Source organism: Boleophthalmus pectinirostris, unplaced genomic scaffold (assembly GCF_026225935.1).
Source record: "Boleophthalmus pectinirostris isolate CB_2022bp ecotype Guang Dong unplaced genomic scaffold, ASM2622593v1 HiC_scaffold_9, whole genome shotgun sequence".
In the NCBI taxonomy this organism is placed as follows: Eukaryota; Metazoa; Chordata; class Actinopteri; order Gobiiformes; family Gobiidae; genus Boleophthalmus; species Boleophthalmus pectinirostris.
Genome location: NW_026571541.1, coordinates 18,258,023 through 18,272,560, shown reverse-complemented (window position 1 = coordinate 18,272,560; position 14,538 = coordinate 18,258,023). Strand labels below are relative to the sequence as shown.

Here is a 14,538-nt window from a genome sequence, read left to right as displayed (position 1 = left end):
TCACTGCACTAGCACAGTACCACCTTCTATTATATGTATTTAGTGTCAACTACAACTTGCTCTAAAACAAAAGCAGAAGTGAAGAAGCTAACTTACTGCAGCTTCAGTGGTATAGATCCATTATAAGTCCATAACTGTGAGTGGCTAGTCTGGTATCCTTGTGTGTTTTTTTTTTTTTTTTGTACAGAGTATAATGCAAAGTGTGGCTGTAACTTCTGTGCATTGCAAACAAGAACTGTCAGTAATGGACTACTCAGTCTAGTTTAAATAACAGGGAGTAGATTTGCTTTTGCAAAGGTAAGAAAGAGTGTGGTTGACTTATTTGTTTGTGGAGAGCTCAAAATGTAATCACCTGTCTAGAATTTCCTGACAAGAAATTGGTATTTTATCAAATTAACAATAACACCACGAATAATAAACTTGTATTATAAAAACAAGGGAAATTTTTTTTAACCGATTTATGCATTTATTCAGATATCTGAATAGGCACAGTGAACTATCATGCATTTAAAAGCCCTATAATACACTAAATTGACTCTTGTGATCTTTAAGTCATGTTGTAATATTGTTACCTTATCAAAATCATACCTGGAGTTGTGTTTTGTTTCATTCATGTTTGAGTAATCCTTAATTATTAGACTGTCTACATCTCCAAAATGCTCTGTTCCCACTTTGTGATGTCATAGATCCGTAGTTTTCAATACTGGATCCGTAGTTTTCTATATTTCTTTCAATAGAGGGTTGCAATTCCAGGGCAGAAACTATCCAATTGATTCTAGAGAAATTATACTGAGTTTAAAAACACAGTGGAGAACTTCCTGTATTACCTCATAATATCACAAGGGTTAGGGTTTTCTGTTTGAGAGAGGAACTCAGCCTAAATATGCAGGATTTGTGTGTTAGTCATGTGTGGATGAAACAAAACAGAACTGCAGGTATGTCTGTGATAAGGATACAACATAGATCAGAAAATCGTGTAAGTCAGGGGTGTCCAAACTTTTTTCATCAAGGGCCACATATCTAAACACAGACGAAGCAGAGGGTCGATTGAGGGCCGAAGACTGACGCTCAGTACAGGGAATAATTGAAATTTGTGCATGTTTAACACGTTAGAATGAACCATAAGTCTTTATTCAAGATCCTTAAAACCACACAGTAAATATTAACTATTAGCTTTATCAAGGTAGATTTTCAAAAAACTTGCAATAAAAAGTTTATTTTTCATTGATGCAAGGTAATTTGGGCCAATACACCTGGAAGTCTGAGGGCTAAGAAAAATTAGTCTGAGGGCCGCATTTGGCCCCCGGGTCATAGTTTGGACATGCCTGGTGTAAGGCATTTAAAGACACATTTTCTTTTGGATTACCTAAAACCGATATTCTTATTGTTATCGGGACACTCCAAACAATGTTAAGATATTCATTTTTATCAGTATTGCTCTAAGAAAGAGTCTGTTAACTCTTTGGGCTGTCTCAGATCATCTTTACAACTTTTGGGACAGTAGAAGGATCTCATGCTCCATTTAGCATGATACCAATAAAATGGGCTTTAGAGTTGCCAATAACAGCTGAAATACTGTATTTAATGATGTAAAAATTCACTGTAAAATCTTTGATTCATTATAAAACTTAGATTTGGCTCTACTGGATTTTAAATATGGTTTATTTAGGCTACATTTATATGGTGTTATTTTTGTCTCATTAATATTCACAAATACACAGGTGGTGATTTACAAATAATCATTGGTTTGTACATGAGTTTTGATATCCACAAATGCCAATTTAATATTTGTAACTTGTATTTTGGTATTTACAAATAGATGTGTATTTGTAAATATATCTTTTTTCATTTGCAAAAATTTCATTTTTTAAACTAAAAATTCTGTTTGTAAAATGTGATTTGCATTTGTGGATCATCAGTTATCATCAGTTTCCGGTATGATGTAATTTTGAGAGGCTCATTTTGAGAAATCCACAAACTCACACAGATGTACAAGCTCAGACAGATCCACAAATACAGACACGTACTTGACAAGCAGGGGGCAGCAGCTGGCACATGAAATATTTGACACTGCAGAAATGGAAGCGTCTCTTGCTAACTTAACGTCACTTAGGCTAACGTTTACCATTATCAAACGCCTCAACAGCTAAGGACTAAACCAGAACTGAACCAGGACCGAAGGGGGCGTGGAGCTTTTTCGCCTGCGGTCACCTGACGGTTTGCGCGGGCACAACTCCAAGTCGTTCAGACACTCAGTTCTGGTTTCGTCCTATTTTAGTCCTAGTTCAGTCCTGGTTCAGTTCTGGTTTAGTCCTTAGCTGTTGAGGTGTTTGATAATGGTAAGCATTAGCCTAAGTGACGTTAAGTTAGCAAGAGACGCTTCCATTTCGGCAGTGTCAAATGTTTCGTGTGTCAGCTGCCGCCACCTGCTGGTCAAGTACATGTCTGTATTTGTGGATCTGTGTGAGTTTGTGGATTTCTCAAAATGAGCGTCTCAAAATGACGCCATACCGGAAATCGGTGGATTCGTGTAACTGATGACCCACAAATGCGCATCACATTTTACAAACAGAATTTTTAGTTTCACAAATGAAATATTTTTTTGCAAATGAAAAACGATATATTTACAAATGCACATCTATTTGTAAATGCCAAAATACAATTTACAAATATTAAATTTGCATTTGTGGATATCAAAACACATGTACAAATCAATGACTACTTTGTAGATCACCATCTGTCTATTTGTGAATGTTAATGAGACAAAAATAACCCCATACATTTACTGTTATTTTGCCTCTTTGCTTCATATTTAAAGACAGTAGATTAGGCCTAATGGCATTTTTGCATGACATTGTAGCCTTACTTACAAATAAGTAAACTACCACTTAGCCTTTTGAGGTTAGCGTAAATGCGTGCATGTAGCTGTAATTAATTAGCACTGCAACATATCAGTCCGTGTCCAGTAACATGTTTACATGGCCAATGTAAGAATAAACAGGCTGTTTATGTGTTGAAGCTTACAGTAACTAAGCACTAACCAATGTAAAAGAACCAAAAGTAATTTCAAAACTGGCACAGGCACCTCTCAGTTCATAAGTCTTCATGAATAAGTGTCCTTTTAATCCTGACGTAAAACAATATAATCCAGCATGTTGACAGCAGCTGTTTATGGGGCAATCCTTTCTTCTCTGCACTCACACTTTGATAAAAACAAGCTGTAGTTGTGTTGCTGGCCTAAACTGCACATAAGTTCACTTTTATTTATAGTCAGTATCTTAGATCTGAACCTGAACTTTTAAAGGCAGCGTCTCAGTGCAACCTCAGAGTGCACTGGCGTAAACAAGAACACATGAGTCACACACAGACAAATTACTCCTCTGATAAATATTCATGTGTAGCCACATATTAGGAGATTTATTTGCCTGTAAATTTTATTAAATAGCTGTAATATAGAGCATGTAAGCTTTTATAATGAGGTATAACATGCCCACATGGACTATCGGCCATTGTCTCCAAGTGCCCATATCGGCCGATAACATCGGCCAACCGATACATATATATTTCGGACCCTAAAACATGTTTTGTTTCATTCGTGTATGTTTTAATAATCCTTTATTATTAGTCTACCTATATCTCCAAAGCTCAAAATGATCTGTTCTAACTTGTGATGTCATGTAGTTTTCCAGTTAACAACTATCTTACCATTAGTTCAGTAGCGACTGGCAATTTCTAGTTACAGTGTATGGAGCTTAAAACTCAGCCTAAATTTGCAGGATTTGTGTGTTAAACGTGTGAATGAAAAAACAAAACAAAACTTGACTTTAAGCAATGCACTGACAAATAACTTAAAAGACCATGAAAATGAAGTGTTGCAGTCCCTTCCCCTCTTGCTTTGGAAGTCTTTGAACAAATATGAACTTTAGTTCAACAAGGTTCATTTCATTTTCTGATAATTTATTTTATTAGATTCCTTTTTCAGACCAAGATTTAGTTTGTTTTCATACCTGACTGAGGAAGACAGCGAGTGAGCTGTCAAAACTGTCAGGTATGAAAACAAACTAAACCTTGGTCTGAAAAAATTATCAAATAAAATAACAGTTGAACTTTCCTGCAATTTATTTAACACTAACTTGAATTTCAAATGCCTACAGTATAGGCACTCCTAAACTCCCTTTGTTCCTTTGGTTAGACAGACCACACTTTCTCACATACTAATCATTAACTTGAACTTGACTTGTAACTTGAGAGCTAAACATGAAAAAATACACAAACACTGATATGAGATCCAGTTAACTGGCTGGAAGATTGCCAACATAAAATCGTATAAATGGGATGTAATAGTCTAATATACATGTACTACAAATAAGATATCCTTTATTTGTTCCACAATGGGGAATTTCTGTTGCAACATTAAAGTGGGATAAAAATATAAAAGGAGAGTGTTAAGAATACATTTGATACTTTGCAGTGACATCACGTTGGGGTGTTCTACATGTATGTTTATTGAGGGAATGTTCACCAGTTACCATAGTGACAGCATGTGCACATTAGCAAACATCAAAAAAGTTTTAAGGTAGTCTGAAAACTCAAACAAAATGGATTTAAACAACACATTTTCAGGAGTCTGTGATTTAATATATAAACCTTTGTGGTCCTGTGTAGATGTTTGATTTTCAGCAAAAAGATGACTAACTGAAAAAACTTCTAGCTATAGCTTTTGACTGTAATTTTATTTTAGAGGGACTTGTTGAACTCCGGTACCTCCAGTACTAGGCAAACAAATCTTTTTTACTGTAGTAGTACTAGTATATTGTCAATTAATAGCATTATATTTTCTTGATTTCATTATACTGGTGTCCAAAACCCTCAAACATTCATAAGGATTCACAAAAATAAATTTAAAAAATTCAAATACTATTCCCTTTCACTTTTCAAAATCTGAAACCATTCCAAGTGCCACCTACTGAGTGCCTACATACCCCCAGGACCCCTGATTAAAAGGTGATGTACAGCACACCATATGAGCAGGACAACTTTTAATAACTTCACATTAGTCCTGAAGTTAGCTATTGTGCGATGCCATTTTAATGCAAATCTATTTAAACCAAGTTACAATGTTGTTATCTCATTGAAAACATACCTGGAAACAAAACACAACTCTAGGCATGTTTGTGATTAGGGAACAACATCATAACTTAAAAAATAATATAATATGGACCCTAAACTATTTAAACTTGCTGCATTTGTCCAATGGTGGAACGTGATTGACGATAGTTGAAATGAAGGTTGTGTCGTGTAGCTGAGATGACAGACCTGTGTGTACAAGTCAAGCCTTAAAGGGCCGGTACATGCCTCAGCCTGCTCTGCAAACAAACCTGCTCCTGATATTCACAATCACCTCCCGTGTGCTCTGTACCCGCCCAGCTACAGGAGCACGGACCCCACCTTTAACCCCTGTACTGAGAGATGAGCAGTAAAATGTTGACACAAACACCTAGTAAATAAAATGCTAAGAGGTGCTTGCACAGCTGTTGGCTTTGTATAAGTGGTCAAGCAGTTAACCAGAACATGAAGTGGTCCTTGAGAGACAAATGCAAGGTCATCAACAACTAGATGTGGAAGAAAAAATGATATTATTAAAATTAGAATTAAAAAATTAGAACTTTATTGCATATGATAAATTAAAATTACTTAAAATTACTTAAAAAAGAGACTCCCAAACAAGGGTATAAACCAGTGGTGGTAGTAAAGTATTGTTAAAAAAAAAAAAAAAAAAACTTTAACTTTAATACATTACCGAAAAACAGCAGTGAACCAGGAAGAGACCTTTGTGCCACTTTCTTAATGCTGGGAATAGGAATATGAGAAGGACAGATTTCTGGAAAACCCCTAGTGTGGCATGTGATGTGAGACAGGTGCATGTGTGAGGCCACAACACTGGGATAAACTATGTAACCAGTCCTCCTAAAAGTATAATGTAACTAGATTTCCCAAATATTCGTTGATTAAGACATATTTTTAAATCGAAGCCATATTCAGGAAGTAGTGGAACTTCCCTTTTTGGTTTCTGAGTATCCCCATTGCAGTAACTGTGCCAGGTGTTTTTACAGTTTATCTTAGTTAAACATCAGCTCCACTCAGAGGAGCCTCTAGCTTTATAAATACTCAGTGCACACATTATTGGGTGGGTCATAGAACTAGTGCATTAATGAATAATTGTTTCGGGGAGTTTGATTCAGGGTGGAGCTGAGAAAATGCTAGAAGGTTAGATTTTAATGAATGTCAGAAAATGATTAAAGCAATAATGTAAGGTTCAAGAATAAGCTAAAGAAAACTTAAAAACTTTATTTCGTGTACTGTATCATGGAATTGAAAATCAGCTGTACCTATTGTAATCAAGTGCACAACTGTTCATTTCAGTCATTCATTTTGAGCAAATTTGATACAAGTTACATAACAGTTTTTTTGTGTGACATATACCCATTATAATAAACTACACAAGGAAATAATCCCATCAACAATGCATTGGAAGAAAGAGCATATTGGACTCAATTGGAGACTGGTGGGGTTGCACACAAGCACATTACAGTGCCAGTGACGTTTTATAGTTTTCAGATACTCAAAAAATCTAAATATAATGGCTTACAAATTCTGGTATATTAAAGTGTATATTTTGTAATATATATATATATATATATATATATATATATATATATATATATATATATATATATATATATATATATATATATATATTTATATATTTATATTTATTTATTTATTTCGGTCACAGGTATATAGGTCTGTTTCACCAAATGACACATTTTGTGTTACAGAATTACATTTTTCATACATTTTCATTCTAAACTGGTATATACTTCATCGATCAAAGAGAGACAAAAGCATCAGTATTGACTACTCATACCAAGCATTGATTTCAAATGTAGTATTTTAAAAATGATAAGTTTTAAACACATTTTCAACGTTGCACCAAATGACATCCAAAACTGTGGCATCTGTACTTCTTGTGACAAAGGAGTCATCAACAAAAACTAAGAGCAAATCTGAATCTTGTTTCCACTTTACAGTCCTGCAGGGTCCTCAGAGTGATGTCATTATATGACACATGAGGAAAGATCTCACATTATTGTTCAAACTGGACCTTTAAATTTCCTTTTACCAAATGACATTGAAAAAATGCTAAAGAATTTTATGGACAACTTTATTTAAGACATTAAAAGTAGTTCTTTTGTGTTAATTTTGAAAATACTCTTGTATGTTCATGCCAAGGCTTGTAAAATTATGCCATAGAGAAAAGTTTATGATTTTGTCAATTTTTATAATTTGTGCAAGCAAATTGGTTTCTTCTTCCAAATGTGTACTGGTACAACTAAAGTGATATAAAAGAAATACATTTAAACAGAATGACCCTATAAGAGAGTACTACAGCTGCACAAGTCAAAACATGTCTATAGAAGGAACAGCTTTACACAGTCTGTAATGTGTCAGTTATATATATAATATATATTATAATGCAATGCAAGCTACTAAGATTAAAAAATGCAGTATAAACTTGAAGTATCTTTTTAAATACTGTTTGTTTATAAAGCAGCAGCGCCCTCTGGTGGCAAACAGAGGACATATGCTTGACTTAGAGATTTACAGTTTTACATTTTGTTTGTCTTTCTTTATGTTAAATACAGTACACCACATGGCCTGGTTATTCAAAGACATTTTCACATTACAATGGAACCAGGAAAGAATTATATTTCTCTTCTCATTTACCCTTCTCAGTACAATTAGGTGTCCACACAGGTGTCCATTATTCCAGCTATTTACTTTTAGCAGATCATACTGTGATTGGTCAGAAGTTGACATTTTGAAAGACATATAGGCAGTATTTACATTTATTATATTTGTGTAGACAAAATGGTCTATAACTTCAGGATACTCTGCATTTTTAACAATTCACATTTCTCTTATGTCTTGTACGCAGGGAGCAAGAGAACATACAGACCCCACTGACAGGTATTGTGAGATGAATGACTTGGGAATTGAACCTGCAGTACTTCCCACCAGTTTGTATCCTACAAACCTGTTGACCAGTGCTAAACCGCTTATACCCTGAGGGTAGATCAAACACTCAAAATATTACAAAATACATTACTTTTAATTTATATAAATATTCTAAAAGCTTGATAAATTGAAAGTAAAATGAACATCCCATGAGCAAACAATTACATATTTGAGAACCACTCACCTTTGCAAATCAAATAAATCAGTTACTAACCTTTGGCTCTTGTTTAAACAATGACATAAGACAAATAAACAATATTATACAATAGGACAAAATCTCCATGTTTTTCAGTCCCTGTCATTATAGTGTAATGTTTGTTTGTTTTTATTAACAAAAAAATCTTCACTGGTTTTAAGTGGTTTCCAGTAGTCCAAAGATATAATTCACTTCCTTCCTTCCTTCCTTCCTTCCTATGCATTCCAAGCATCTTAGAGGCCAGAGCGGAGTTACCGTGATGTTTGTTGTCATAACAACTAGCATGAGAACCACATACATACAGGTCATACAGGTGACACCAGGCCACATTATATGTTATATGTTATATAACATTGTTACCTTGTTTCATTCACATGCTTTTCACATTCACATGCTCATTTGGATAATTTCAGCCCTGGAACTTACAATGTCTAGTAAACTACAGGTAAAAGGTACCTGTTAACTTGAAAACTATTACTTCATGACATCACAAGGTAGAACAGAGCATGCTGAACTTTGGAGATGTAAGCAGACAAATAATGAAAGATCATTCATACATGTCTGAATGAAACAAAACACATCTCCATGTTTGTTTTTGATTAGGTAAGAACATTATAACATGGGTTAAAGCTCACAAGAATCAGTTTTGTGTAATATAGGACCTTTAGTCAATGGAAACACCTGTAATTGTATAAATGTGACACTGATATGTGAAACATATCAGTGTGAAACATATCAGTGATATGTGAAACATATCAGTGTCCATAAAAACAGATAACATATTTTATTATTATTATTATTATTATTATTATTATTATTAGGAAGTATTAGAACAAAATATGTTAAGAACCCTGTCTTAAAATAATTATTGCATTTGCAGACGTCCAAGCAGATCCTGTTTTACCCACAAGATGGCGCCATTCATTACAGCATAGCCCAGTTGCTCCAGTTAAAAAAACACTAGTCTCCTCTTAAAATGAATCCTGATCAGCGGGTGATGCAACTGAGGCCCAGAGTTGAGTGGAGGCAGCCAGTAGGGGAATTATTTCACGCTGGATGACAGACCACCAGCATCCATCAAAAACTTCATGAAACGCTGCTGCCTGTTCGGATACATCCTCTCCACTGTCTTACTCAAATACGAGCTCTTTTAGGCCCACTACTGTTGGCAGCATTCCATGTAAAGCAGGTCTCTCTTCTGTGTAAAGTGCTGCAGGCTCAGTCTCCTTGAGCCTGGCAGTTGACTTGACATAATGACTTCAGCCATTCTTTTCAAAGGGGGAGAAGGTAGGTACTTCAAAATGGTGTTAAATATGTAGATTTAAAGGCACTGTATCATATTTTTACTATCTTAAAAACAGATCTAGTTAGATGAATAGATAGGTTGATTATTTCATAAATAAAGTCATACATAAGACACTTTAAAAACAGCTGTAGAGGTAGACCGATATATGGGGTGGCCAGTAGATCAGGCTGATTTTGATTTTGCTTTGAGTGATCTGCTGCCTAAAAAAACATGCAAAGGTTTATTTGAACACTTAACTAAACATATCTGCTCAACTGTCTTAAAGGTTTATACTTAAATAAAAGGCAGAGAATGTGTTGGTAATAAAATTGTATTACGTAATTTGAGGAAAATAATCAAAAACCCCATATATCATAAATCTGCCCAAAAATATCAGAGTTTAATGGCAATGGAAAAAAAAAAAGTCAATTTCTACAGCTATGTGGCATGAGCTCATCTGTTGGAGTTCATACTAAATAGTTTGCAGTGGTCCAAACATATTATTCACTTACCTTATGCATTCCAAGCATCTAATTATTCACTATGATGAGTGAGCGGAGTTACTGTGACACAGTTTTGTTCTCATGGTAATGCTAACAACAACTATCATGATAATCATATAATCCCAGATAATAAAACACTTATTGAAATGCAAACAGCACACATACATATTTTGACCTCAAGAGCTGCTTATATATATCTGCACCGGAGCAAGACAAATTTTTGCTAAAAACAAATCACGTATAGTAAGTATACTTGAATCTGGAGTTGGACCATAGACCATGAAAAACCTCTGCCCTAACGTGAAACGATCCACATGCTCTAATTTGCATCACAGGTCTTTCAAATGAGGGGTATCTCCTCTCATAATATTAAGAATAGAGATCAACCAACATGTTTTTTTTTTGTTGTTTTTTTTGTTTTTTCATGACCAATGTATTTAGTAATTGTTTAGAATCCAGAGCAGTAGATGACTAATAAGCTGCTGAGATGTTTTGCACGATATTTAGGGGGTGTTTTGATTTTTTTCCCCCAGTTGTTTGATTGGAATTGGGTACAAATTCACCCACTACCCTGTTTCATTACTAACTGTTTAAGAGAGGTATGAAGTCACATTTTGTACAGTATCTTCTTTGTTGTAAATCATTCAAATGAAACTTTACAGCTAACTAACGAGCTGGAGATTTAAGGCTCATAGCCGATACACTAAAAAATGCAACTATCAGCCCGATATATCTCTAATTCAGAAGAAAATCTATAACTTCTTTTACCTGATATAAATAAGTTTGGTGCTCCTCACTGTTTCTCAGTCCTCTGTGTTGTTTTTCACTCACTTTTTTTATCTAAGTCGTCGTGTTTGGATTGACCCAAACTGAAAATGTGTCTCTCTGATTGGTGAATCTACCTGTCAATCTTACCCTCTGGAAGTTTTCTCTTGTCTTGTGGAAGTTTGTGGTTCTGGCTGACCAGGTAAATGATTATTTGTGTGGAGATTTTCTCTTTGTTATCTTTGTAAACAAGCTGGTGCCACTACTAGGCTTAGTTATAGGTCAGATCTACGGAAATGCAATGCCACTCACAAAACTGCCACCAGACTGTACAAACATGAGGATTTTTTTTTTCCTCATGTGTTACATTTGCCTTTTAATAAAAAGGTTTGCTTTGCCGAGTATCTCCTCTTGAGAAGCTATAGTACTAAAAAGCAGTGTTGATGTGACAGCAAAAATTAAATAAATAAAAAATTTGAAACCAATATTACGAACTGAATGGCGTAATTGATTAATTAAAAGTTATTGTCTTAATTATAGTCTGTAGTCGTGTCTTGTTCTTGTGGGCCAAATCTCGTGACATGTCTCTTCTTGTAGTAGCAATGCATACTTATGATGGTATTTTTGAGCAATAAAAACACTCCAGGCAAAGCAATAACATTGCCGTGGAGACGACCAGGCGGCATTCTCTCCTCCAGAGTAGCTACACAGTGCACCTTTAAAGAATTCACTGACGCATATGTAATAATATGAAGCTATGTGCTGTTGGACGTGCAGTTTCATGTCGGCAGTTTTATATGTATTTAGAAAACCAGGTGTGTTTTATTGTTCATCACTAATTTGGACAGTATATTGAAAAACAACACACAATGGCATATGTCAAGGCAACAGTTTGAAATTAAGTATCAGTAAAGGGAAAATTTGAAGTGAAGTGGTCTTTGCTTTGGGAAGGAGTTTCATAATGGTTTTCAATAGATCCTGCAATTTTTAATATAGTTATAATATAATAACCTTCTTTTGGACTGGCTTTAGCTCAGTGCAGTAGCGCCCTGCAGGGCCATTTAACCTTCACATTTCAAACTTGTCAATTCTCAAGGCATGAAAGAATCTCTTCAGGTTATATGCATTATTTTGCCCTACTGGCTTTACTAGACTGTACAGTAAACATGTGAAAAGAGAATTTAGATTAGGGAAAGCCATTCTGTCTGGTGTATGTGCTGTGACAGTGCAGTCAGGACTGATGTACACTCTTTAGCTTACACTTGCACTTGATTTATTGGACGTCACTTGCAATTATTAGTCCATAAGAATCCCAACTTTTATGTTATGAAGGTGACCATCTATCTAAAGACAAGTCCTGGTATGTTAAATACATTGACTGTTCTTTGAAGGCTTCACACATAAGTGCAGATGCAGATGAGTCACATTGTTGTCTGTCATTTGGGTGTTGCCATGTGTTAATCTGTGGCGCTTTCATGGAACTCATGCAGCCAATAAACGACGCTTTCACTTTACGCCCTCAGCATATTCAACTGTCACTATATTTGTTATTAAGTTGTAAAAATCACAGTTTCCCAGGTTCTAAACTAGGTCAAATTATTCTTGCAAAAAGTTTGACCATTTCTGAGCTGAAGTAATTCAAATTATTTTAGTGAGTATAGAGTATAAAAACACAGTGGAGCACTTCCTGTTTTACCACATGACATTACAAAGTGTTTTCTATTTGGGAAAAGAACACAGCCTACCATATTTTCCCAAGAAGGTCTGGCTGCAGACACATGGGGAAAGTGGAGCTCCACTCCAGACCGGAAACACGTGACCTCCACCGAAGACGTCATCTCTACTTTTATGTAGACCTATGGGGGGACGAAACGATTTATTTTGACCGCAATTAAATGTTTATTAAATAAGATTGTTTTTACGTTATGGAATTTGTTCGCACATACAAACACAGAGCAAAACGACCATCTGGAAGACGGAGAAAACATGTGAGTAACACGCTTTTAACTTTAGGAAATCATTACTAACACAACTGTAAATGTAAAATACAGCCATAACTCCCACAAAACTGTCAAATAAGTTTATTTTTAACTGCGTGAACCTCGGAGATTTGAGCTAAAAGTTTGATTAGTAATCTGCAGCTAACGCGATGAAAAGTCAGCTCAAACTTTCATATTTGGACAGATTTCCATCAAACACTAATCATGTTTTTACTGTTAGGGGTAAAGAAGCCCACGGAGTGATTTAATGAAGCTACGAGGAGAAAACTTGTAAACACTTGGCCAGTATAAGTGTAAGTGCGGTAAGATAAAAACACGCATTATTTCATGCATTAAACATAAAAGACACAGTTTTTTATGTTTAATGTATAAAACATTAAATATATCAAAGCTTATATTTACTTATATTCATGTAACATAAACCTCCAACGTGTGCATTTCATTCTGGGAATACATTATCTGCTTTTAACAATCCGTGCATGTTTGTAAAGTGAAAAGTAAAGAATCCTGCCTGGACAGGTCAGATATAAGGTGGACATAAGGCTCATTTAACAGATTTTGCAGACACTGTTGTAGATACTAGACACCTGTGTCTGTTTGGCCTATCACATCTAATATCATAACAGTGAGTAAACTGTTTGATATTCATGTTCTTTTCTCATCTGCAGCTTCCTGTATGAGAACACAACACACTGCTGGGGCCACAGAAATGTTGGCTGATGAGACGCTCATGATTCATGAAATGGGTCAAATGCAGATGACAAAGAAAAGTCAACAGCAGGAGGTGCTGACCCAGACTTCTGCCTCTGTTTAGGTCTGGGACATGTTACATTGAAAACTCCAATAATAATAAATGAATCAGGCTCATGTTGAAATCATTATTTAATTTTCTGAAAATATACATTTCTCAAATGTGTGATATTTAGCTGTTTGGATTTATGTAATAGTTTTCTTAATGTGTGTGTCATTACAGGTTTTCACTCTGCAGACAGAAATTTCAACCAGTCAGACTTAAGGCCCATTCTGCTCTTCCTCCTCCAGAAAACGAGAGATATGTCAGACTGAATGATCCAAGTACACTGGGTCATGTCTCCACTGTCCATGTCCAGACTCACAGAGGAGGAGGAGGAGGTCCAGACTGTAGACCTGTGGGGCCTCTGGTTGCATCAGGCCTTCCTCCTGCACATTCTGTTTGCTGCTGTTCCTAATGTGTCCTAATAGAGATGTGTCCATAAAGATTAGGTTTAACGTTTTATTTCCTCCAGAAGTGAAACAGTAAAATGGTGGTTTCTGTTCGTCTTAGCTGAAGAGCACCTAAACAGCTTTATCACTGAGGAAGTGTCCCATGATAAATGTGGCCTTATATGATCTTAACAAGTGTATGAGACAAACTAGTCATATAAGTTACTCATAATAAGTTTTTCTGAATGTTTTTCAGTCTGTACTGATGTTTGATTCATGATGAAATGTGCTATTTACTTTCTGTCTCTTTTGAAAGTAACTAATTACATGTACTATAAGAATGTACTATTGTACTGCAGTTAAGCAGTGGTATTCCACCTGATCATATTTTGGAATTTTTTTTTCTGCTTCAGCAAAATGGGAACAACTCTTTGAGAGTACACTGACATACAGCTATTTGTACTCACCTATTAATGCAGAGTGTGTTTGTGTAATGGGTTTAATGTTTGACTAGTCACATTATGATAA

At 35.3% G+C, this 14,538-nt stretch overlaps 1 long non-coding RNA gene across 3 annotated transcripts; it reads left to right on the top strand.

Moving 5' to 3' along the window:
* The first annotated feature begins 11,937 nt into the window (after positions 1-11,937).
* On the top strand, positions 11,938-14,210 carry LOC129412672 (uncharacterized). Of its 3 annotated transcripts, none has more exons than XR_008633797.1 (4): positions 11,938-12,816; positions 13,049-13,130; positions 13,497-13,642; positions 13,802-14,210. It is a non-coding gene; the product is annotated as an uncharacterized LOC129412672 (long non-coding RNA). The 3 variants fall into 3 exon arrangements; XR_008633795.1 differs by having other exon boundaries at positions 11,945-12,816; positions 13,049-13,121; XR_008633796.1 differs by lacking the exon at positions 13,049-13,130 and having other exon boundaries at positions 12,475-12,816.
* Positions 14,211-14,538: the final 328 nt, after the last annotated feature.